The 23,451-nt window shown below is 40.0% G+C and overlaps 1 long non-coding RNA gene across 1 annotated transcript; it reads left to right on the top strand.

Moving 5' to 3' along the window:
• The first annotated feature begins 977 nt into the window (after nt 1–977).
• LOC121039630 (uncharacterized) lies at nt 978–22,915 on the top strand. Its single transcript, XR_005794890.1, has 2 exons — nt 978–1,108; nt 22,851–22,915. It is a non-coding gene; the product is annotated as an uncharacterized LOC121039630 (long non-coding RNA).
• Nucleotides 22,916–23,451: the final 536 nt, after the last annotated feature.

Raw genomic sequence — 23,451 nt, 5'->3', positions numbered from 1 at the left:
AAAAAAAAAAAAAAAGGAAAGAAAATCCTGTCTGTATCATAGAGGTATTTATCAGTGTGAATTCTAAGTCCCCTAATCAATTGCTTGACTTACATTATCCTTTTCTCCTCCTTATTTAAGAACATGAAAAAGCCACATTGAGTCACTTATGAAAAAAGAATTAATTTATTCTTCTTAACACAGACCTCGGTAGTTTTACTGTCATTTCTTTCACATCTAATTTTGTCCAGAAATATTAATCACAAGTTTTTAAAGTGAGGCTCATGCAGAGTTTGGTAGATCTGCCGTGTTCCAGATGCCCACACTTCGTACCTCACTGTGACGGCCGGTTTGCTCACTGGACTAGTAGATACCAACAGTGGGCAGATACTTGGAGCCTCGGTAATAGTTTTGCAGCCAAGCCCTTCAGTCCTTATTTCTGCATCCTTGTATACAAAATCATAGTCCAAAAATAAAGTAGTATAGAACTCCAGAAGGTTCCCAGTAACCTCACAAATATAGCCAATGCGATATGCAAAAAATGAATTAATTTGGTGCCAACATAGGTTCTCATGTGTTGGCAAAAGGAACCCTTTTTTAAAAACGAGAGTGTTTTGGGGTGCCTGGGTGGCTCAGTTGGTTAAGCGTCCAACTTCGCCTCGGATCATGATCTCACAGTTCATGAGTTCGAGCCCTGTGTCGGCTCTGTGCTGACAGCTCAGGGCCTGGAGCCTGCTTCGGATTCTGTGTCCCCCTCTCTCTCTCTGCCTCTCCCTCACTCACACTCTGTCACTCTCTCAAAAATAAATAAACATTAAAAAAATTTTTTAGGGGTGCCTGGGTGGCTCAGTCGTTTGAGCATCCAACTTCGGCTCAGGTCATGATCCCACGGTGTGTGGGTTCGAGCCCTGCGTCAGGCTCTGTGCTGACAGCTCGGAGCCTGGAGCCTGCTTTGAATTCTGTGTATCCTTCTCTCTCTGCCCCTCCCCCAGTTGTGCTCTGTCTCTCTCTGTCTCTCAAAAACAAATAAGTGTAAAAATAAGAAAATATTTTTTAAATGAGAGTGTTTTATCTCTTGTCAAAGAATAAAACTAGGAATGGGGCACCTGGGTGGCTCAGTCGGTTGAGCGTCCAACTTCAGCTCAGTTCATGATCTCGTGGTTTGTGAGATCAAGCCCTGCATCGGGTTTACTGCTGTCAGACTGTCAGTGCAGAGCCAGCGTCGGATCCTCTGTCCCCCTCTCTGTGCCCTTTTGCTGCTTTCACTTTCCCAAAAATAAATATTTTTTAAAAAAGAATAAAACGAAGAATAATCAGTGCTAAGGAGCTAATGAGCCATTTCCAGACTAGTTATTTTTTTTTTAATTTTTTTTTCAACGTTTATTTATTTTTGGGACAGAGAGAGACAGAGCATGAACAGGGGAAGGACAGAGAGAGAGGGAGACACAGAATCGGAAACAGGCTCCAGGCTCCGAGCCATCAGCCCAGAGCCTGACGCGGGGCTCGAACTCACGGACCGCGAGATCGTGAGCTGGCTGAAGTCGGACGCTTAACCGACTGCACCACCCAGGCGCCCCAGACTAGTTATTTTTAATGACTTTATGAACACTTATGTATTGAGATCTGATTCTGCTTTGCTAAAAATTATTTTTAAAAATAACAAAAAATGACTGTCAGTGCTAAAGTGAGTTTTCAGACATTTTAATTTCATATCATACTAATTGTTCAACATTTTAGATTGAGTATATCAACCTGTACATAGGAATTTTATTTCAGAATATGAGGTGCTTAATAAGATCATATTGGCTAATTAATTGGAGGGATCAGAATGAAACAGTTAGCAAAGGTTTTATATTCTCAGCCTAAATTCAGTGCTTAAATATGCCCTGGGGAAGCATTACATGTTCTGGGCAGTGACGTTCCAAACACTCATGGTCCCAGGCGACACCCAGCCTGGCCGTGGGATAAGAGGAAACATCTGTTCGTACACACATTCCTGTGCGACGGATGATTATTAGGGACTTGTGCACATTCGAGTATCCAGTCATGTATTAGAGGTCTACCAAAGCACTTTTGGAAAGGAGGTGTGTAATAGGGCATTTGTTTGCATTTGCTACCTGTGTGTGTGAAAAATTCTGTGCAAAAATGCATGCCTTTTAGGCATACGTAGGTGAAAAGTACCTGTCTAAATGAATAGTGTTATTTAAATTTCCCTAAAAATGCTTACTCTGAAATGAATCTATTATCAAAAACATCTCATGATTATAGATATTTAGGTATTAGGTATTTCTTAAGGAATCTGTGCTTCGCAGGAATTTAGGCATTAAGTTACATATAAACTTTATATCAAGCTGCAAGTATTTAGGATATTATGTTTTAAGTACTAAGCATCCTTTTGGGTACCTAAATATATGCCAAGCATAAGTTCCTTAAGAAATACATAACACCTAACTATTGATTGACATCAGTACATATTTCCAATTTATTAGCTCTGATAATAGTTTAGGTTGTAGGAGACAGGCATCCTATAACAATAATTATGGCTTCTGTTCCTGGTACTAACACTATTACCAATAATACCGTTACCAGCTAATATTTCTTTAAACTCACTCTATTGAAAGCACTGTCAAATGCTTAAATCCACGAATACATTCAGTAGTCGTAATATAGCAACGGTCATTAACTTCATCCCGAACTCTTGCAAGGCTCAAAGTATACCGGTGTCATTATTTCCACTTTAGAGATGAGAAAATGGAGATAAATTCTTCTCTACCAAAATACTTAAAACATCATCCAGGATTTAAGGCAAAGATCATGAGGATTTGTACAAAAACTAACTCGTGATCCATTCCATTATTTTTCAGAGATGTTAGAAAGTTAGGTAGATATTAGCAGATGTGGTTCACGTGGCCTTGCACCAGGGTCCAGGGACCGCTGCTCACCTCCCGAGGGACAGTAACAAGCCTGTAGTGTGTGTTCTCCTAAGATGAGAGGGAATGTCTAAAGACCTACTGAAAAGTGTCAGTTTCTGAACCTGAATGACTCAAGCTCTTTTGAGTATTTCACTCATACATATTTGATAATAATTTAGGGGCCATATTTTCTCAGACTTCAAAAGGAAAATTTTCGTACATCTAAAAATATACTTATTCATGTGAAACATATATTAAGTACTTGCTTCTTGCTAAACACTCTGCACAGCCCTTGATATTTTCACAGCAACAACAGCAGAGTGCCACATGAATTTGGTTATGTATAGAAACTGTTCAGTCTACATGTATGTAGTGATGAAGCTTTTCACTATGAAAGTGACACAGAGTAAAAAGATAGAACCCACTGCTGTTTCTTGCATGTGGCTTACAATTTCCACTAAACAAAATGCAAACTTTCAGAGGAAATAGAACATTCTGGAACTTCTTATTGGTGTGCATCTTTTCCCATATTGCTGTGTCAAAAGTCATTTTTTTTTCTATTGCCTATTGACTACCTTAACCTACTGCAATAGTGCCCATTTAGAACTGACTTTGTATTTTTTATGTCTGCACTTTGCTAAAACCAACCTACCTGCTGTCTTTCGGCGTACTCCTGGCTAATCAAAATTTTAGTGTTCCATTTTACTAAACTATGGGTAAAATATTGCCTACCCTTTAAAATTTAGATCAAGTAAAGCATGAGCAACTCAGTTTCTCTTTCATATTCATCCATTGAAATCCATCATTTGGAAAACTGCCTGCCCTCCCCTATGGCCCAAGAGTGAGGGAAAGAAGGAAAAACAAACAGGTAATCTCCTAGCTGAGTCCATTCAGGTCAAATCAGGACCTTCATTACTTGAGTAACTTCATTACTCGAGACAGGAGTTTCTTTTAGAACATGGCGCTCTGTTGTGAATGAAAGCATACAAAATCCATGGGACCCAATGCTTGCTCTCTTGTAGTATACAGTCTAAGGGAAACTACAAAATTCAGCATATGGAAAGTTAACTTGATAATTCAATCCACAGGTTTATCTTGGGGGTTCCATGGTCCCTTTTTCTGTTGCATAGCAGGCAATAATATATCCTCCCATTAATTCAAAGTTGTCTAGACTCAAACTGTGTAAGTGACTATTTTCTGTTACGGATTGGAAAACGTAGGTACACGAACATGAAATGTATAATCTTTCTGTTTGGGTAAATGAGGACAGAATGGACAGGAAATATCACAGAAAGATTAAGAATCAACCTTGGATACTCCAGAATTGAAAAAAAAAAAAAAAAGAGATACTGAAAAAAAGGGAGCTGAGAAAATACTGTCATACAGTTGGACACAGGAGCAGGGATAATATAATTATTGATTCTGTCACCACAGAAATTTTGCTTCTGTTTTATGAGCAAACATATTCTATATAAGTATGTAACTTGAATATTTCTTCCCTGGTAGCAAGGTGCGTTGAAGACACTGAACAGCCTTCCAGTATAAATTATTTCTGTCTTTGATTAGGTCCACTACCTTATGGTTCTGTCTGCCAACTGGGCTTACGTGAAAGATGCCTGCCGGATGCAGAAATATGAGGACATCAAGTCCAAGGAGGAGCAAGAGCTTCATGACATCCACTCTACTCGCTCCAAAGAGCGACTCAACGCATACACATAAATAAGCCCTTCCAGTCCTTTCTGCCATTCAGATGCATTGGTGTTTAACTAAGGGCCATCCAACCATCCAACCTTTTGAAAAATAAAATACAGAAGTGCTTCTCATCAATGATATGTAGGGTGACTTATGAATCACCTGAACACAATCCTTTGTTGTTGAGCACCTGGTTTCCTAATTTGTTAAATTGGTGTGATCAGATCTCTTCTACAAGCTCCTATCCAGCCTTTTCCTTTTTTCAGTTTCTCAAACTCACTTAATAATTGCGTAAGATTGAAGATACTAACATTGTCACATGCAGAGATGTCTTTGATTTTTAACCACTCCCCATGTGTTAATACATAACACCTTTTGCATTATTTCTTATGTTTTGAGAAGAAAAATAGCTTTTTATACTTTTTAGTTTTGATTTCGGTAACTAGTTTAACTACAGGTAACCTTCAAAGGGACCACTGTACATTATGAACACTAGACAGATGGTACCATGATGACTCTTCTTGTAATATGGAAATCCTGTCTGGAGGTCCGGGACCATGTCACGACAGGCCCTGGTTCATGTTCTCATCAATCTAAGGTGCAATTTCTAAATTTGTAAGAGTAGGAATAAAAAAAAAAAAGTGCTTCTTATCTTTGTTAACATTGTATTTTTTTCTTGATGTACTTAAAAGGTATTTCTCTCTGATTACTCATGTTTCTGTTGTGAGCACGTAGAAACAGTGACGCTAATGCATGGCTAGCTGCCTTTTTAAGATTGTGACACCAGACTTACCTTTTCAAGTTTAGTATAGAGACAATTTTAATGGAAATGACTACTGTGAACTATTGAAGAATGACCTCTTTGTGATTTAAGCTGTGGCTGGATTGGAACTTTTAATATGCTAATGTGGAACATTAATTACCTTTATGAAGGTGGTATATTAAAAATAAGCACACTAACCCCTCGGAAGTTGTTTTACCTACTTTAAAATGTTTTAACGGATTGCACCTCTGTAAACTATCCCTCCGATGTATATGATATATTTGAAAAGGCTTCCATTAATATAATAGTTTTGCTTGCAGCCTTCCGATCTATGTTGGTTTACCTGTAGCGTTTTTTAAAGCGTGGTCAGCGGCCACTATAGAATGTATCCCTCCCGAGTGTAGTGATATATCTGTGTTTTTATTTGAAGTCATTTTAACCAAATGTTCATTCATAATCATTTATAAGAAGTACCTATATCAAATGAATAAAAAAAAAAAAAAGCAATCAGTATTACTGGACCAAAACTGGTGTTTGTTTTAACCTTGACTCTTCTTTTGATTATTTCTAATGCTACAAGAATGCTGTAAAGTGTCTTTTACAATGATGTAGCCCTGACAAGACATTTTTGTCAGTGTATAAAAATTAGGTAGTATTGTGCACTGATTTGACCATTGTGAAATCTTTTCTCAGTGTAAGTGCATTTCTAATAAAATTTATGAGTGAAACAATCTTTGTACAATGACCACTCATGCATCATCCGTAATTTCACAAGTTCTTGTAGTAGGTAGAGGGGTATTATTAGGGTTATCTGTGGCATGATTATGCATTCTGTAGTATAATTTAATTAATTTGGGGTTTTGCTTCTTTTCTTTTTTTTACACGTAGATTATCTTACTGGTTCAACATTTTTTCTGATATAGGCAGTATTACAGATATTCAGCAAAAGTATTAATGGGCTTCTTTAAAATTCTATCTTATAGTGTTTCAGTTCTGTGTCTTAACAGTTTGTGATGATTTTTACAACTGTCTTTTAAACTTATGTAATGATGTTGATGCTTTTGGCTTTTTTTTTTCCTGGTATTAGAGTTTGTATTTTCACAAAGAGTGCTTTGTAGCAGGCATTACAATTAATCTGTTTTGTACATAAATGTGCCAACAGCTCGATGGTGGCGTTTTTGAAATGTAGAACGAAGTGCTTGCAAAATGTAATAAATACACTTGTGTACTTTGTGTACTTATTATTAGTTTCTGCAGTGTGGTTTTTTTGTGTGTGTTTTTCTTTGTTTTGTTTATTCCTCTCTCCTCTGTGTGTACCCTCTTTCCAGATGCAATGGACACTGTCGTCGTAGGATGCTTATGACCTCAGTTGAGCTGACCTAACCTTGAACTGAAAATTCTTTGCGTGACATACAGCATAGAAAAGCCAGAGGGTTGGGGAGAGGGCGAAGGTGGAAAGATTTCGGAGGCAATTTGGTTCAGCAAATGATAACGATGCCCAACTTCCACTATTTCCTTGCCTAATTTCTATTGTTTTGTGTTTTCTTTAGACCTTCATAAACTAATAGAGACACAAAAAAGGCTAATTCAATTCAGAAAGAAAAATGATTTCTTGGTTCGCTTCAAACTATCAAGGTGAGAGCAATTAAATGGAAAAAATATATATATTTTCTAGGCTTTTTGTTTGTTTTGGTTGTAACTTCTTCTGGCCAAACTAGAAGTGATGGCAAATTAAAAATAATAAGATAGTGATCAAATAAAAATCTTAATTTTCAGAAGACCTAAGTAATTGTATTAGTCTTCAGTTATTTATGTATTATTATGAATGGCGACTTGAAAATGTCATGCACTTACATTACAAGTATCTACGGTAATTATAAGCAGATCTGGACAAAATGTCTTATGTTTTAAATAGTCACTTTTAAGACAATAATAAAATAATCGTGTATCTAAATCTTATTAGATGACAATTTTTATTCTTTTCAGGGTTTATGAAATTCTCAAAATAGCAAGAAGAAAATAAAGAATTATATGTTAAAGATTATCAGCATGAACAAAAATTTTATGCAATAATATTTTTATTTTTTTCAATGTTTGTTTTTGAGAGAGAGAAAGTACAAGCTGGGGAGGAAGAGAGAGAGAGAGAGATTGAGAGAGAGAGAGGCAGAGGATCCAAAGCAGGCTCCATGCTGTCAGCACAGAGTCCGAGGTAGGGTTTGAACTCACGAACCTTGAGATCATGATTGGAGCCCAAGCCCAATGCTTAACCTACTGAGCCACCCAGGTGCCCCGCATAATAATGGTTTTCAAAGAAACTGATCATTGTGAGATAATTATATTTTTTGAAAACTTAGAAGTCCATTTCTGTTTGTGAAAATACACATTTATCCTTAATTTCCCTTTGGGCATTTTTTATCTCCTAGCTTTATTGGACTATAATTGACAAATCAGCCCTTTGGAATTTATAAAGCTAATGTGAAGACCAAGGAAATTACTCACTTTGAGAAGAAAATGTGTGTCGGCCAGCTTTGGCTTGGGTGAAATCCGTTTACTTCTTGATGTTAAAACTTAGAAATGGCAGATTCTGATTTATTCACCCAAAGGTCAAGTAAAGTTGTCTTGGGTTTTATTTTTGCCTTTTAGACGAAACAGAAAGGTATCATCTTAAAGTATGTTCCATCCAAGTAACTCAGTAGTTTACGTGTGCTTAACGTGATGAAACTTGATTGAACTATCATACCTTGAGAAACACTCTTACGTTCTGTGAGCTTTTCAGACAACAGATCGTTTGAAGCCCGTGGAGGCAATCCTACAACGTACTGGCTCAAATATGACCTTCCTACTGACTTAAGTAAAACCCCGCACCTTGAGTGTTTTCTCACAGAAGCAAGTTTTACCTGTTTGATCATTTTAGATTCTTTTGCTCTTTTCCACAAAATTCCAACATAGCTGAATATTGGAAAGAACTTAGAAAATGCAATACGTTGAATTGTTAAATTCATTATTAAATGAATTAATGAAATAAAATATTAAATGAAATACCGAAATGAAATAAAATTTACCTAGACCACTGTATTTTTTTAAGTTCATTTATTTATTGAGAGAGACAGAGAGACAGAGAGAGAGAGACAGAGGGAGAGAATCCCACGCAGGCTGCACACTGGCAGCACAGAGCCTGACACGGAGCTCGAGCTCACAAACCATGAGATCATGACCTGAGCCAAAATCAGCAGTGAGATGCTTAACCGACTGAGGCACCCAGGTGCCCCTAGACCACTGTATTTCTAACCTGTGGAACCCCCTAGAGAAGGAAACATCAAACAAAATGAAGCAAGTAGACGATGGGAGGATACAAAATAGGAAAGAGAAGAGATGCAAAAAATTCTGCTCTTATACTTGGACTAAGAGGGAGAAACAAAAGAGCGGAGTTGTTGGAAGATATATATTGCCTGGGGGTGGGGAAATGGAATTTTTGGAAAGTAAAAAATACAAAACCAAAGATCAGTCCAAGTAACAGCCTACAAAATTAAAAATATGTAGATGGAAAGTATTTGTGGCCCCAGCTATTATTTTCTTCAGCACTGTGTGCCCTCCACTTGATATACTTGAGCAAACACCCTCACCCTTCTGGCCTTGTAGAATGGAACACACCTTCCCCAAAAGCTGAGGTCCAGGCTCTAGAGGAGCTGATCCCACGAAGTTGCCCAACTTTGCTGCTCTGATTAGGAAACAGGAACACTGTTTGGCTTAAAAAAAAAAAAAAAAAAAAAAGTGTTGCAATCTATTTGCCTTTTTGTTGTTTCAACAATTATTTCTGTCTCTTGGGGGCCGCCCTGATGGGGACGGTGGTATCCCAGGACAGCTCCGACTCTGTGAGTCAACCCCTCTGAAATGTGGACCTTGTAGGTAAGCCCCAGACTTCTTGTATTGATTTTTTCAGCATGCCTAGAAAGTCTGATACTTTTTTCTCGGAAGGATTTGCACAAGTGTCACAAATAAACACCTCCATGTTGACATTCATTTGTTAGTTGACATGGCAGAGAAGGCTCAGTTACAGGATCCGATAGAAATCTAGTGATAAAATAAAAAAATTCATGACCTACTTCTGTGCTATCTATCAATGAGCGTTTAGAGTTGGCAAGTTTCTTGAGTTTTTTTTTTAGATCTTTTTTTCAGTTTTTTACCACTGACATTGATGAATCTCCATACAAAATGTGTTAATCGCTTTGAAATCTCACATAAGCAGGCATACAGTATAATCTCTTCGATCAAACTGAAAGACACAATGCCGACCTACCCCTCCAATAGAAAGGAGAGGATTCTCAGGAACAAGAAATGGATTTTGAGGAAGTATGACATCATTTAGAGGGAAGATTTAATAATGCAGCAGAATTACTTTCACGCAACCGAAAGAGCTGCCTCTTTCTGAACTTGCCATAGTCCTCCAGCCTGCAGGTTATAAGCTACGTTCGCTTTTCTCTCTGTACACGATAGTCACAATGATTACTCTATTCCTCGTCTTTCTTGGTGCTTCATTTGTGCAAACCGTGGGGTCGGGTCTTCAAGAGAAAAAGCAATGTCCCGCATGAGAACTGAATGCTATCAGGCTAGTAGTCTTCCTGAATGACGCCTTCCTGGTCTTAAAATAATTACACATTTCAAAAAAGCCCCCTTCGACATACCTAGTCCCTACTACACCTGGTAGATTAGAGACAGCAATGTAACAAATGCGAGTGATATAAAAGCCACATTGTAAACATACAGGTATGGTCTTTATACAAGTCAGCACAATTAATTTTAGAATTTTTTTCCCCTGACTTCTTAATTTTCACTCCCTAATATCCAAGATCATCAGGTACCTTCTACATTTCCATGAGTAGAATATCTATTGAGTCATATAATAAGTATAAACTTAATGCTTGAAGTAACAATAAGAAGTGCCCGGCTAAGCCAAGTGTAGACTTCAGATATTAAAGTGACACCCTGACAAATCAGTTACAGGGTCAGTTCTTACTTTCTCTCCTCCAATGGTTTTGCCCCCTGCCCCCACTCCACGTACTCAATTTCTAGAACTTAACAATTTCCAATAACTGCATAGCATGTATATCTTAAATTTTATGCATTCCATTTCCAGCTTCTGTTTGCTGCTTTTGCTGCTAACTTAGCCCCTCAGGACCATCTATTTATTGACCTCCTACGTTTTACAAACCTCACTCCCCTTATGTCATCAGGCTTCTCCGTCACTTGCTTATATTACATGGTCCATCATGGGGATCCCTCCCTAGGCAAGTCCTCCTCACCTCTGACCCTCTATTTTCCTTCAACTCACACACTAATATGCCAGCCTTGGTTTAATTCATCCATCTGTCCACTTTTGAACCTGCATAGCTAAACATCAAGAGAAACACAGCCTGACCAATCTCACCCATGTTTAGATGAGCCCTCAGAGCTGTCAATAGATTGGCTCCATTTTTTTTTTTTTCTAGAACAAGGGTTGACAACACTTTCAGTAAAAGACCACATAGTGAATATTTTAGGTTTTGTGGACCGTGAGGTCTTTGTTGCAACTTTCTAGCTTTGACAGTGTAGTGCAGGAACAAGCAATTGGAATATGTAAATAAATGGTCAGAGCTGTGCTCCAATAAAGCTTTGTTTATGGAAACAAAGAGTTGCCCATATTTAGCCGGAAGGCCATAGGCCATAGTTTGCTGACTCCTGGGCTAAGCATTCACTGTTCTACATTCCCTAGGTGGTTGCTATATCGTAGCTTTCTTTTATCAAACTTCCTTATCAACCACTTTCTTTCCATTCACAGAATTTAGAAGTTGCTTCCTGTTTCAGAGAGAAATGAGAAACAATCAGGAAAACATGTCCCTAATTTCCATCACTATTAATTTGTTTGTATTGATATGCATAATCTGCTTTTTCTCTTTTTAATGTGAATGAATGACTCATTTCTCAGGCCAAACACACTTGATATATTCAAGATCCCATCTTCTGTACCTACTCAAGGGTAGGCATCACGCCAGCAAATTTTCCCTCTCCTCAACCTCTCCTGAATCATCAATTTTTCACTCTCTAATGGCTCATTCTGATCTGAAAGCAAGCAAACAACAATAACAATAGAAACCAAATCACCTCTCTTGATTCCTCATCTATCTACATCCAGCCTCTGTCTCTGTTCTCCTTTACAGCTTATCTCTTTGAAAGACCTGTACAATTACCTCCTATTACTCCCCTATCGTTTTATCTTAACTCCCTTACTGTCAGTCCCTTGCAAACAACACTCCATGGAAATTAGTCTTGTCAGGGTGACAAATGTCCTCCAGATTTAGATTGCTAAATCAAATCCGATGCTCTGTTCTTAAGTATCCATTCACTCTCTATTGAATATTTATTGAGCCTACACTATGGCCAGTTTTCCTTCTAGTCACTGGGATATAGCAGTGCATAAAATATAAAAAACCTTTGTCTTTTGTGACTTATACTGTGATGCAGGGAAACAGACACTAATAAAAAAGAATTCAGATGTATTTTTGAGATGAGAAATGCCACAGAAAATAACAAATCCTGTAAGCCGCTTAGAGTGTTACAGGGTTGGGCTGGGGTGGAGAGTCTTCAGAAGTCTTACTAAAAAGGTAGCGTTTGAGTCAAGACATGAAAGAGTTGAGAGAGTAGGTCGTGTAGCTGTCTGGGAAGGAACATTCTGAGCAAATGGAATCCTAGGGAAAAGATCCTTACTGGAAATAGCAATGGAACCAGTATGGGTGAACAAAGGGAAAATAATTAAGCGAGGGAATGAGAGGACAGATTGCTTAGGACCTTGCAAGCCATTGGCCTCTTCTTGCTCAGCTTGTGAGCGGCATTTGACACAGTTGATCAATCCCTCCAATTTGATGTGTGTTCCTCAAGTGGATTTCAGGAGGCTCACGCTCGTGGTTTACCTACCAGCTCTCTGGCTCCGCCTTTCTTAATGTCCTTGTCTTAATGTCCCCGTCTCTTAGTAAACAGCCTCTAATCTCATGGCTGGAAATGCCTCCTATAAACTGATGGCTTGAAATTGATCTTCTCCGTCCAGAATCTTCCTCTGAAATCCAGACTCGTTTATCCCAAGAATATCGACTTACTCTCCAGGCTAACAGACGCCTCAGATTTTAACAGGTGCCGAATTGCAGATCTGACCTTGTCCCCATAAGCTGCACCTTCTCTGCTTCAGGAAAGAAAGTCCATACTTCAGCTTCCTCGGACCCAAATACTAGACTCCATTCTTGACTCTCTCTTCCAAATGTGTCCAGAGTAAGACCTTCGTGACTTCCACTAATCAAGAGACCGTTGTTTCTTGCCTTGATTATCAGAAGACCTTACTGACTGGTATTCTGGCCTGCCCTGTTCCTCCCTTTCCAACAACCTTGGCCCAACTCAGCAGTCCAAACAATCCTCTTAAAAACTGAGACAAATCAGCGGGGCGCCTGGGTGGCGCAGTCGGTTAAGCGTCCGACTTCAGCCAGGTCACGATCTCGCGGTCCGTGAGTTCGAGCCCCGCGTCGGGCTCTGGGCTGATGGCTCAGAGCCTGGAGCCTGTTTCCGATTCTGTGTCTCCCTCTCTCTCTGCCCCTTGCCCGTTCATGCTCTGTCTCTCTCTGTCCCAAAAATAAATAAAAAACGTTGAAAAAAAAATAAAAAAAAAATCAGATTAAAGAAAATCAACATTAAGAGAAGAAACATGCCGATTCTTGAGAACGGCTGTCTGCGTTCATGTCTTGTTTCCATCATTATAATCTCGGAGGAGGTAGTGGTCTCTTTTTGTTTCAGTTTCCACATCTGTAAAACTGAATTTGGGATAAAAAGGTACCCATTTCATAAAGATTTGCAGAATAGTCCGTGTGAGGTAACTGAGAGATGGTGACATCATTATATTACTGTACATCTCAAATAGGAAATTATGTCAACCTGATCAGGATTTGGTGGCTGAAAAGGACTGTATAGATCATTTGTTAATTTCTCATTTATACAGAAATAGAGTCAGAAACATTAAGTGAATTTCCCAAGAGCATAACAATAATTTATTTAACAACCTTGGACTGTATCTCAGGCTTTCTGTTATGATCAGCTGAAGGTAGCTGAAGTGGGGAACATCATACTTTTTTTTCTGGGATTTCTACAGGACTTTGGGCTGAATGCTTCACAGTGAAAACAAAGCCCTCAGTAAAAATAAAAAATAAAAAAATTAAAGGCACAATATAACTAATAGGTTTGCAAATACAAACCTTGTTTGGTTGTATTAATCTCAGGTGATTGTATACCAGGGGGTCTATCTTTATTTTTACTTTTTAAAAATTTCATATTTCGTATTTCAGCCCTTAGATTCAAAAACATCACAAAGGCATAGAAAAAGCCCTATGTCTTGGATGGAAACCCTTGTGTACTTAGGGGAGTCTCATAATTTCAGATTTTTCATTATAAAGAAATAGCCTAAACCTCAAAACGAACATTTCCAGCGATGATGAGTGAATTCTGATGGAAATATGAGTTAGCATATTTCTGATGTGTGTGTAACATAATTTTAAATGGAAGTCTGTGTTTTTAACCTTTTTTATTCTTCTTATTTCAAGATGCCACTGTCAGAACTCAAAGGCACGGTAGGTCTGTATCTACCCTGTACTTTGAAATAGGCTCACACTCTTTCCAGGTGATTTTATTATGGGAGCTCAACCTCTATGATCATATATATATATTTTTTTCTTCTGTATTGTCATTATATCTAAAACTTCTATAACCCTTTTGATTTAAAGGTCCTGAGACATTTTTCATCATTTTTTGTAATTATTTTCTAGAATTTATATCCTAGGTAACAGACTCTAGTGACTTCCAATGACCTGCCGTAATATAATTTTGTAACTGATTTGAGAATGCAAACCCATAGATAGAAGGTTAATACACTGTTTCATTGTATTTCTATTAGTATCTCATTATTTTCTTTTTTTTTACCTTTATTTATTTTTGAGACAGAGAGAGACAGAGCATGAACGGGGGAGGGGCAGAGAGAGGGAGACACAGAATCTGAAAAAGGCTCCAGGCTCTGAGCTGTCAGCACAGAGCCCGACGCGGGGCTCGAACTCACGGACTGTGAGATCATGACCTGAGCCGAAGTCGGCCGCCTAACTGACTGAGCCACCCAGGCGCCCCATATCTCATTATTTTCAATTAGAATTATGCTCGAGAGAATGTTTACTGTGGCTTGTTAATTTTCTTTAGTGAACTTTATAGCAGCTACTTGAAGAATGAAAACCAACCCAGATGTTATGCTTTCGGGGCAAGCCCACCATCTGATATAAACTATTTTTCCTGAGCGACAGTAAATAAATTACCTAGGAAAGTGATTAGGTCTCTGGTTCATAAAAACAGGCATTTGGATGTTTCTCTTATTTGGTAGAGCTTTGTTTTGGCCTTGGACCGTGTGTCATGAGAGGGTATTTGTCTACTAGCTTTCTGAAAGTATGTTGGCTTACTTTTTTTTATTTTAAATATGTTTACTTGTTTAATAAGAAGCATGGCCCACAAAAACTGTTGTTCAGTTTGTGTATGTCTTGATTTTTGTTTTATAACTTTAGAGAAACATCTCTAATTAGAAGAATTCAATGACAAATTTCAGCTTTAGTTATGTTAATGAAAGTCTCTATGAAGAGGAGAGGGTCCCCAGATATAGAACAATAAATATATATATTGTAAAGATATATATAGGGGCGCCTGGGTGGCTCGGTCGGTTGAGCCTCCGACTTCAGCCAGGTCACGATCTCGCGGGATCTCGCGGTCTGTGAGTTGGAGCCCCGCGTCGGGCTCTGGGCTGATAGCTCAGAGCCTGGAGCCTGTTTCCGATTCTGTGTCTCCCTCTCTCTCTGCCCCTCCCCCGTTCATGCTCTGTCTCTCTCTGTCCCAAAAATAAATAAACGTTGAAAAAAAAATTTTTTTTAAGATACATATATATATATTTTGCCTATCTGGCAGTATAAAACAGTACTATAAAAATTCTGTAAATGTTTGTCCCAACAGTTGGATTTATTCTCAGTTGTGATGATGAAAATGGACACAGCTGCCCCTGGATGGCTGTTAACCCTTTAAGTGGTAAGAATCTCTGAGAGATTCAGGATAGGCCATCAATCATAGTAGATTTTGTATCGAGTAAGAGACGACTGAGTATAAAAGGTCAGCTAACCAATCTTGTTTGACCGTATTGGCAGTATCAGTTGGGGTGAACACGGGGAAAGAAACTCAGATCATTGTCCGTGCTGCTCTATCTATAAGACAGGGGAGATAACAGTACCAACCTCATAAAGTTTTAGTGAGCAGTAAATTGTGTGCATGTGTGTGTGTATGTATATGTACACAACGTATGGATCCATACATCTATTAGAACTTGGCTTAATGTAGGCATAGCATATTTTAGCTATGAAAATTATGTATTAGCTACCATTCATCATTCACAAAACATTTATTGAACAGTTTCTGTGCACCAAGCACTGTTTTAAGGCTTGCATATAGCACTGTAGAAAAGACACTAAGGTTCTAGCCTTTTTGTAGATAACTTTCTAGCAGGGGGAACAGATTATTAGATTAGTTCAGGCAAGGAATGATGATAATTCTGACCATTGCAATAGCAATAGAAATCATGTGAAGGGGCCAGATTTGGGATATGTGGCTAAGGTGGAGTCAGGAGGATTTCCTAAAACAAAAATGGGAAGGGTCTGAAAGAATAAGAGACAAGACAAAGTTGATTTTGTATTTGAGTGTTATTCATAATGGTCAAAACTTGGAAGCAACCAAGATAAGTGAGGGCCAAGGTGTCCTTCAGTAGGTGAATGGATAAAGAAACTGTGGCCCATCTAGACAATGGAATATTATTCAGCACTAAGAAGAAATGAGCATCAAACTCAGTGTTTGCCAGGGCCAGAGATGGGAGCATAGTAATTGACCATAAAGAGCACCTGGAACTTTCCTGCCCTTCTTTATTCCTTTGGTCACATTCACAAACAAATTTTCATTAGGAAATGTGTTTAGTAGTGCCTAGATGACAGGTTGATTAAAGACCGAGCACTTGAATTAGTTTCTTAAAGCTGTTGTCACAAATTGCCACAAGTTTGGTGGCTCAGAACAATAGAAATTTATTTTCTCATAGTTCTGGAAGCCTTAACCCTGAAGCCAAGGTATCACGAGGGTTGGTTCCTTCTAGAGACTGAGGAGGAACCCATTCAGTGCCCTCTCCTGGCTTTTGGTGGTTGCCAGCCATCCTTGGTGTTCACTCACTGGCCTGTGGACACATCACTCCAATCCCTGTCTCCCTCTTTACCTCAGCTTCTCTGCTGTGTGTCCTCTTTCCTTCTCTTCTAAGGACAGTTGTCTTTAGAACTGTCCACCCTAAACCAGGATAATCTCCTGTTGTGATCCTTAATTATATTTGTCAAGACCCTTTTCCCAAATAAGATCACATTGACAGATTCTGGGTAGACCAGCAGCGTCAGACTCTGGTGTGGACTCTTCCTGCAAATGACCCCCAGATCCTGGTGTCTTCCCATGACAGAGAGAATGCTCTGCTGTCTCTCCTTATAAGGATCAGAGCTATACCCTTATGACCTCACTTAACTTTAATTATTTCCTTACAGGCCTCATTGCCAATACAGTCACATGGGGCATTAGGGCTAAAATATGGACTTTGGGGGGCGTCTATAGTAGGGAGCCACTCTTCAACCCAGCACAGTACTGTTCCTTCATTCATCCTGTGCTGTCGCAAGCAGCCTGGACAATCACCTGTGAACAATCACCGGGAACAGAACACAGACAACGATGTCCCCTTGCCCTGCTATGTTTCATCCCTACAATTTCCTTTAGACATAACACGCTAATCATTAGGCTCAAATTATAAAGATACAGGAGAGTAATTTTGGAAACTTTTTTTCTTTTTGGTTGTTTATTTGCTTTACTCTCTGGGAAAGCCCATCTGTGATAAGACCTTATAGTAGTCACTCATTCATTACGTGTGACAGATTGATCGGCCCACTCCTTTGAGCTGTCACGCCCTGGTTCTGTGGGGCCCTACCTCCACATAAAACTGGACATCCATAGGGGCGCCTGGGTGGCTCAGTTGGTTGGGTGGCTGACTATGGCTCAGGTCATGATCTCGCGGTCTGTGGGTTTGAGCCCCGTGTCTGTGCTGACAGCTCGGAGCCTGGAGCCTGCTTCGGATTCTGTGCCTCCCTCTCTCTCTGCCCCTTCCCTGCTTGGTCTCTGTCTCTGTCTCTCTCTCTCTCAAAAATAATAAACATTTAAAAAGCAAACAAACAAACTGGACATCCGTGAGCTAGTTCAACAGGTGTAGGATGTTTTTACTTTTAGTGGATAACCAATTTTAAGAAATTATATCTGTACCTCTGAAAGCATTTTTCCTGCCATACAGGTTATCAGTTCTTCCTATAAATACCTTTTCGTGCAATTGTCCGGGAGTATTTGAGTCGCAGGTGAAATAAATAGTGGGACAGGTTCTACCAGCTTCAAACGAGTCCCTGCTCACTATGGTTGGTTCTCCCTGCTCCGTAACGAATTGGTGAGTTATCTGTCTTCAAATTAATAGCTGGTTATTTTCCCAAATATTTTCTTTGGCTTATTTTTACCAGTCTTTCATCTCAATTTTATTAAATAGCGGACGTCATGATATTAGCGCTAATAAGTCGTATGCAACATCCTGTCAATATCATGTTGAAAAATACATACAAATAAAGAATAAAATGCAAGCTACCAGAGTCTGTTTTAGGCTTTCACTTACAATCCCTGGGAGTCTGAACTGCTGTTCTTACGGCAGAGTCATCGTCTGATGAGGATAAAAGTTGGTGAGGTCATTCAGTTCAGCGTTCCGGTAAAGAAACTAGACATTTCTCAGAGAATCATAAAGACGATGTGAAGGCAGATTGAGGACTAAATGGCTCCTGAATGCGGTCCCTGCGCAGCTCCTCAGGGCTGTCTGCACGCGGGGATTCTGTCACTCCATCTGGTCCCTGGCTGAGTGACAATCCGCTGCTGCCAGCGCTCGGCTCACCAACAGGAAGGAGAGAATGTCTCCAGGTGCACGTGGACGGACCTGATCTCTTTCTCCAACATCCCTCGATTGAGTTACTAAAGAGTGAACAGAGTCAGAGAGGAGAGAGCTAAAGCTGGGGGGATTGGGGGTAAATAGATTTGAAGCGAAAGGAAGGGCAAATCTTACATACTCCTCTGGGATAAGCTGAAATAAATTCTCTTCCACCAAATATTTGGTGCCCAGGAGTAATCCCACAGCATCATCGTATTAATAGTGATGCTATTGATGCTATTGATGCTATTGTTTCCAATCAAGATTCTACTTAGGAATTCTAGGACAGACTAGCACCACTTGCTAGTGAAGATGGTTATATAATCTCATCTCACTGCATAGCCTGCAGCAAGCCATTTTATCTAAAAATTTCAATTACTTTATCTAAAAAAAGCTGGTTAGATTTGATCTCTCTGTATGTTAAATGCACTAATGAGGGTTTTTTTTTTTTTTTGCAAGAGGATTCAATGTCCTCTGCCTAATTGTCCTATGTGAGTTTCAAGTATTAATAAATTATGGAACGTTAAGACCATAATATATTGTAATTTAGTTATATGATTCATTTTAAACTTTGGAACAGGGACTCTTTTGAATACATCTCCGTACCCAACCCACTCCCACCCCAGAACCTAGCACAGTGCCTTACGGACTTCCACTGAATCGATATGAATGAATAGATTTTACAATCTCAGTCTGTAGCTACAGTTTCTCAGGGAAAAGGGGAGGCCTTGTTTTAAAACTGGGATTGGAAGAATGGTGTTACCCAAAGGACTGAACGCAAATCCACCCAAACTGTAGCCACAACAGGAAACCATTGCTAAGTGATCTTTAAGACCTTGGCGAGTGTCAAAATTCCCCATTTCCATCTGCACCCTTCTCTTCCCCAAATCCAACACCACATTTACATCGATTTTATATAATACCCATTGTCAACTGTAGGCAGAGGGTTCCGGAAGGTGTCATTTGATTGTATCCTTTGTAGTTCTCTCTCTCTCTCTCTCTCTCTCTCTCTCTCTCTCTCTCTCTCTCTCCCTGGCTTTCCTCTCTCAAAAGTTAGGTGTTGGGAGAAAGTGATACACAGAAAAAGGCAAACCATAATTCCTTAGTTGCTATTTGAAGATGCCTCATACCTGTAGTCCGAGGAAATGCAGTGACAAGTATTATCCAACATGCCTTCTTCAAAACTCATGGTCTGGCTTAAGAGACATGATGACTTGTTCTTAAAATTATTTCCTTGTGACTAATCTGTACATTCATCCACTCACCGCGTTTTACCCTGCACGCAGGATGGGCATGAGATTCTCCTAGCCCTCAAAGAAACAATAGTTCTGCAAAGGTGTTAGACATCCAAATATAACGGTACAAAATGTAGAAAGGGCTAAATCTACAATTAGAGTAACAATGCAGGAAATGGTCACGTCTTCATTTTCCCCTTGATATAACATATGAAATCCTCTTGAAAAGAGGGAGGCACTTGTGGAGAGCTTAAGGAGCTAAGAATATATTTTAATCAATTCCTTCTCAAATCATGGAAATGTGCATTATATATCTATATCAATCTGTGTGTATATATATGTGTGTGTGTATATATATGTCTTGATATGTGTGTATCTATATTGCACACACATACATCAAGATATTTGTATTAATATCTCTGCACTACTTAACAGGTCATAAAACTTCTCTTTGGAAGAGTAGTTGCACCGGAGAATTGCTGATCTTTTGTTACATGTGATATGATTATTTTAAGTGGCATACAGTTTCACATTCACTCTTTCTATGGATAGAGAAAATGGCTGAACAGAAAGTCTGTCGCAGAGAGAAATAAAAGGCAGCCCGGGTCTTTTCCAGAGAATGATCAGATGCTGACATCTAGTGGCTCCCCAAACCCATCGCTATGGAGCACTTTTAATAACATTGCACACTGCGTTTGCCTGACGTGTGCCCCAGGAAAAATGCACACCTGTGCACGCACGGGGATGGTTACGGATGTGGTCCTTTATGCGTTAAGTTTCTGCTGATATCCAGATACAATGAAAAACGAAGTGAAATGGACATTCTGGGATCAGTTTTACCCCACATTCTACAAAAATCAGAAGAAAGCTCACTTTTCTTTATTATGTTATTTACTGTGTAGGAGATTGTCTTTATAAATAGCCTTGCTACTTCCTGGTTTAGGCCTTTGTAACCTGAAATAAGCCTCTTGTGAATGAAATTCTTCTGACATTTTCAAGCGCTTCCTTAAATTTCCCATCTCCGCCCTGCTTCACCACAATGGTTAATAGGATACATGCAAAAGCATGGCCCTGATAGTTCTCATTACCTTTGTGTATTTGGCATGTTTTATATGTTGCAGAGTTTGTATTTTTAAGGATATATGATACATATGTAGCTATTCCACGTGCGATTTCACTTGATTTTTTCTTTCCTCCCTCCCTCCCTTCCTTCCCTTCTTGTCTGCACCTTATAATTTTAGCTCAATACTTATTGCTAGTACATTTCACCAAGGTTTGTCTTCCATTGTTTTCCATTGACCAACATACATAGTAAAAACCTTATTCTGGAAAGCAGATTACACTGAGTGCTTTCTTTTTTCTTTGCTTTTCTTTTTTTCTTCCCCATCTTGGCTTCTCTCCTTGATCCCTCTCCAAAAGCCATCAATTTAATGAGTTTGCAAAAAAAAGCTTCCTAAGCATGAACTTCCTCCTTTGTGGAATTTATTCTTCCCCCCCCCCCCCCCAAGAGACTGCACAAACAGTTCCGTGACAAGAAAATGCAAAGTAATCTGCTTGGTGTTCTTATTCATGAGTTCTGTCAAGTTAAGCTGTCAGAAACTCAGAGATGTGAGGTGCGGGGAGAGAGGCGGGGGGGGGGGGGGAGAAAAGAAAAAGGGGAAAAAAAGAGATTGCCCCTCCCTTGGATAGCAAGGAGCCTGTCACCTGGTGTGACCTGTAATGACCTGTAAGGATTGGTTCAGAGGCTCACCCGGATAGCCCAAATGGGCTCGCAGGTGCAGCGGAGAGCAGCTAGGTCGGGAGGTGCCAGGAACGTTCCAAGTCCCACATGACCTTTCTCTGCTGCCGCTTCCCCTACCCTGTCTCGCTCCCACCCCCCCGACCCCTGCCCTGCCCCGCTGCCCGCCCCCACCCCCCTCCACATGAGGCACACCCAGGAAGCTGATCTGGGGATGCGGCCAAAGGAGAAAGTCATTCTGGTTCCTGAACTAATGCTCAGAGGTGGGACCACTCAGTAGTCTGAACCAGGATTCTATCTGCTAGAATCCCCTCAAGGTGACATTTTTCCTGAAAATCGTCAAAGCCCTTGAAGAGATGGTTTCAACTCAGTTGTACCTAGAGAGTCCGTGGGCTGGAGTACCTTTGTGTCTTTTTCAAAATACTTTTACTGTATTTAAACGATTTTTCGAAGGAAATTGCTTCTATCATGTTTCTAGTTGGTCAGTAAAACTGTGCTTTTATAGAACATATGTGGAATCCAGCAGAAATCAAGAGACAGTTTTCCCTGAATGTCTGTTATGCAGACTTCTACCCCAAAGCTTGGAAGCCAGCTTGCTGGGGAAGAGGCCACTGTCCCCTCTCAACAATGAATACGGGTGCTTCCTGAGAGCCACAAGCATCGAGGACCAGCTCACTGGCTGTATTTCTGTCCCTGTGCCAGTGGAGGGTTTTGCCGGCAGGGTGCCTCGAATACGCTGGCTTCCTCATTGCGTGTCATAATGTAGGCGACAGGCGAGCAGTGTCAGTGTGCCTGGTGGCCTGGGCCGTGTCTCTTGTACACGTTGCTTGTCCTCCTGCACTGCTCAGTCTTGAAATCCAGGGATGTGGCGCTCCCAGAGCCTGGGCCACAGAAGGCTCAGCTGGTCGGGGGCTCACAGCGGGCCTCATGAGTACCCTACAGCACTACCAGAGAGGTGGCCGGGAAGTCCTGGGCCACCAGCATTCGTGCACACTCCTCAACTGAGTGCAGGTGACAGCTTAGTTTTATCTCGGAGTGAGATTGTTAACATTTTTAGACGTATTATTTTAATTTTGTATGTTACATTTACTTGTATGTACATTAAAATAGAGAGAGAAGGGGCGCCTGGGGGGCTCAGTCGGTTAAGCGTCTGACTTTGGCTCAGGTCACGATCTCACAGTCCATAGGTTCGAGCCCCACATCAGGCTCTGTGCTGACAGCTCAGAGCCTGGAACCTACTTCGGACTCTGTGTCTCCCTCTCTCTGCCACTGGCCCGCTCTTGCTCTGTCTCTCTCTCTCTCTCTCTCTCTCTCTCTCTCTCTCTCTCATAAATAAATAAATAAATAATAGAGAAATAACTAACTCTAAGAAACACACATGCCTTCAGGGGCACCTGGCTGGCTCAGTCTGTAGACTGTGCAACTCTTGATCTCAGGATCATGAGTTCAAGCCACAGGCTGGGCTTAGAGCTTACTTTACAACACGCACGTGTGCTCACACACGCACACACACACAAAAATACACATACCCGCATCATCCAGATTTGTCAAAGCATAATGTGGGATATTTATCATTAAAAAAAAAATAACACACCAGTTGAGGAGATCTCTTTCTTTTGTCTTAATCAGAATGAATCCCTCTCCTCTCCTTCTCTCCTTAGAATTAACTGCTACCATAAACAGAATTGCAGCATTCCTACACATATTAATGTTCGAATAGATACTTAATACATATTCATGTATTTTTCACACAGTACATAAGTTTGTATAGTTTGTGTTTTCCATCGACATTGTTTTAAAGTTATAGCCATGTTAACACATAGCTTTATGGAATTACCCATAAATGCTGTTACTCAGGTTGCTGTAAAGCTTTTGTTCTTCCTATTTTTTTTTTCTTTTTTTCCTTTTAGAGAGAGACAGTGCAAGCAGGGGAGAGGGGCACAGGGAGAGAAAGAGAGAATCCCAAGCAGGCTCCACAGCTCGGCACGGAGCCTGACACGGGGCTCAAACCCTAT

Source organism: Herpailurus yagouaroundi, unplaced genomic scaffold, assembly GCF_014898765.1.
Source record: "Herpailurus yagouaroundi ecotype Mexico unplaced genomic scaffold, PumYag 181, whole genome shotgun sequence".
Taxonomy (NCBI): Eukaryota; Metazoa; Chordata; class Mammalia; order Carnivora; family Felidae; genus Herpailurus; species Herpailurus yagouaroundi.
The sequence above is the reverse complement of the archived record's forward strand: the minus strand, read 5'-3'. Positions and strand labels throughout refer to the sequence as shown.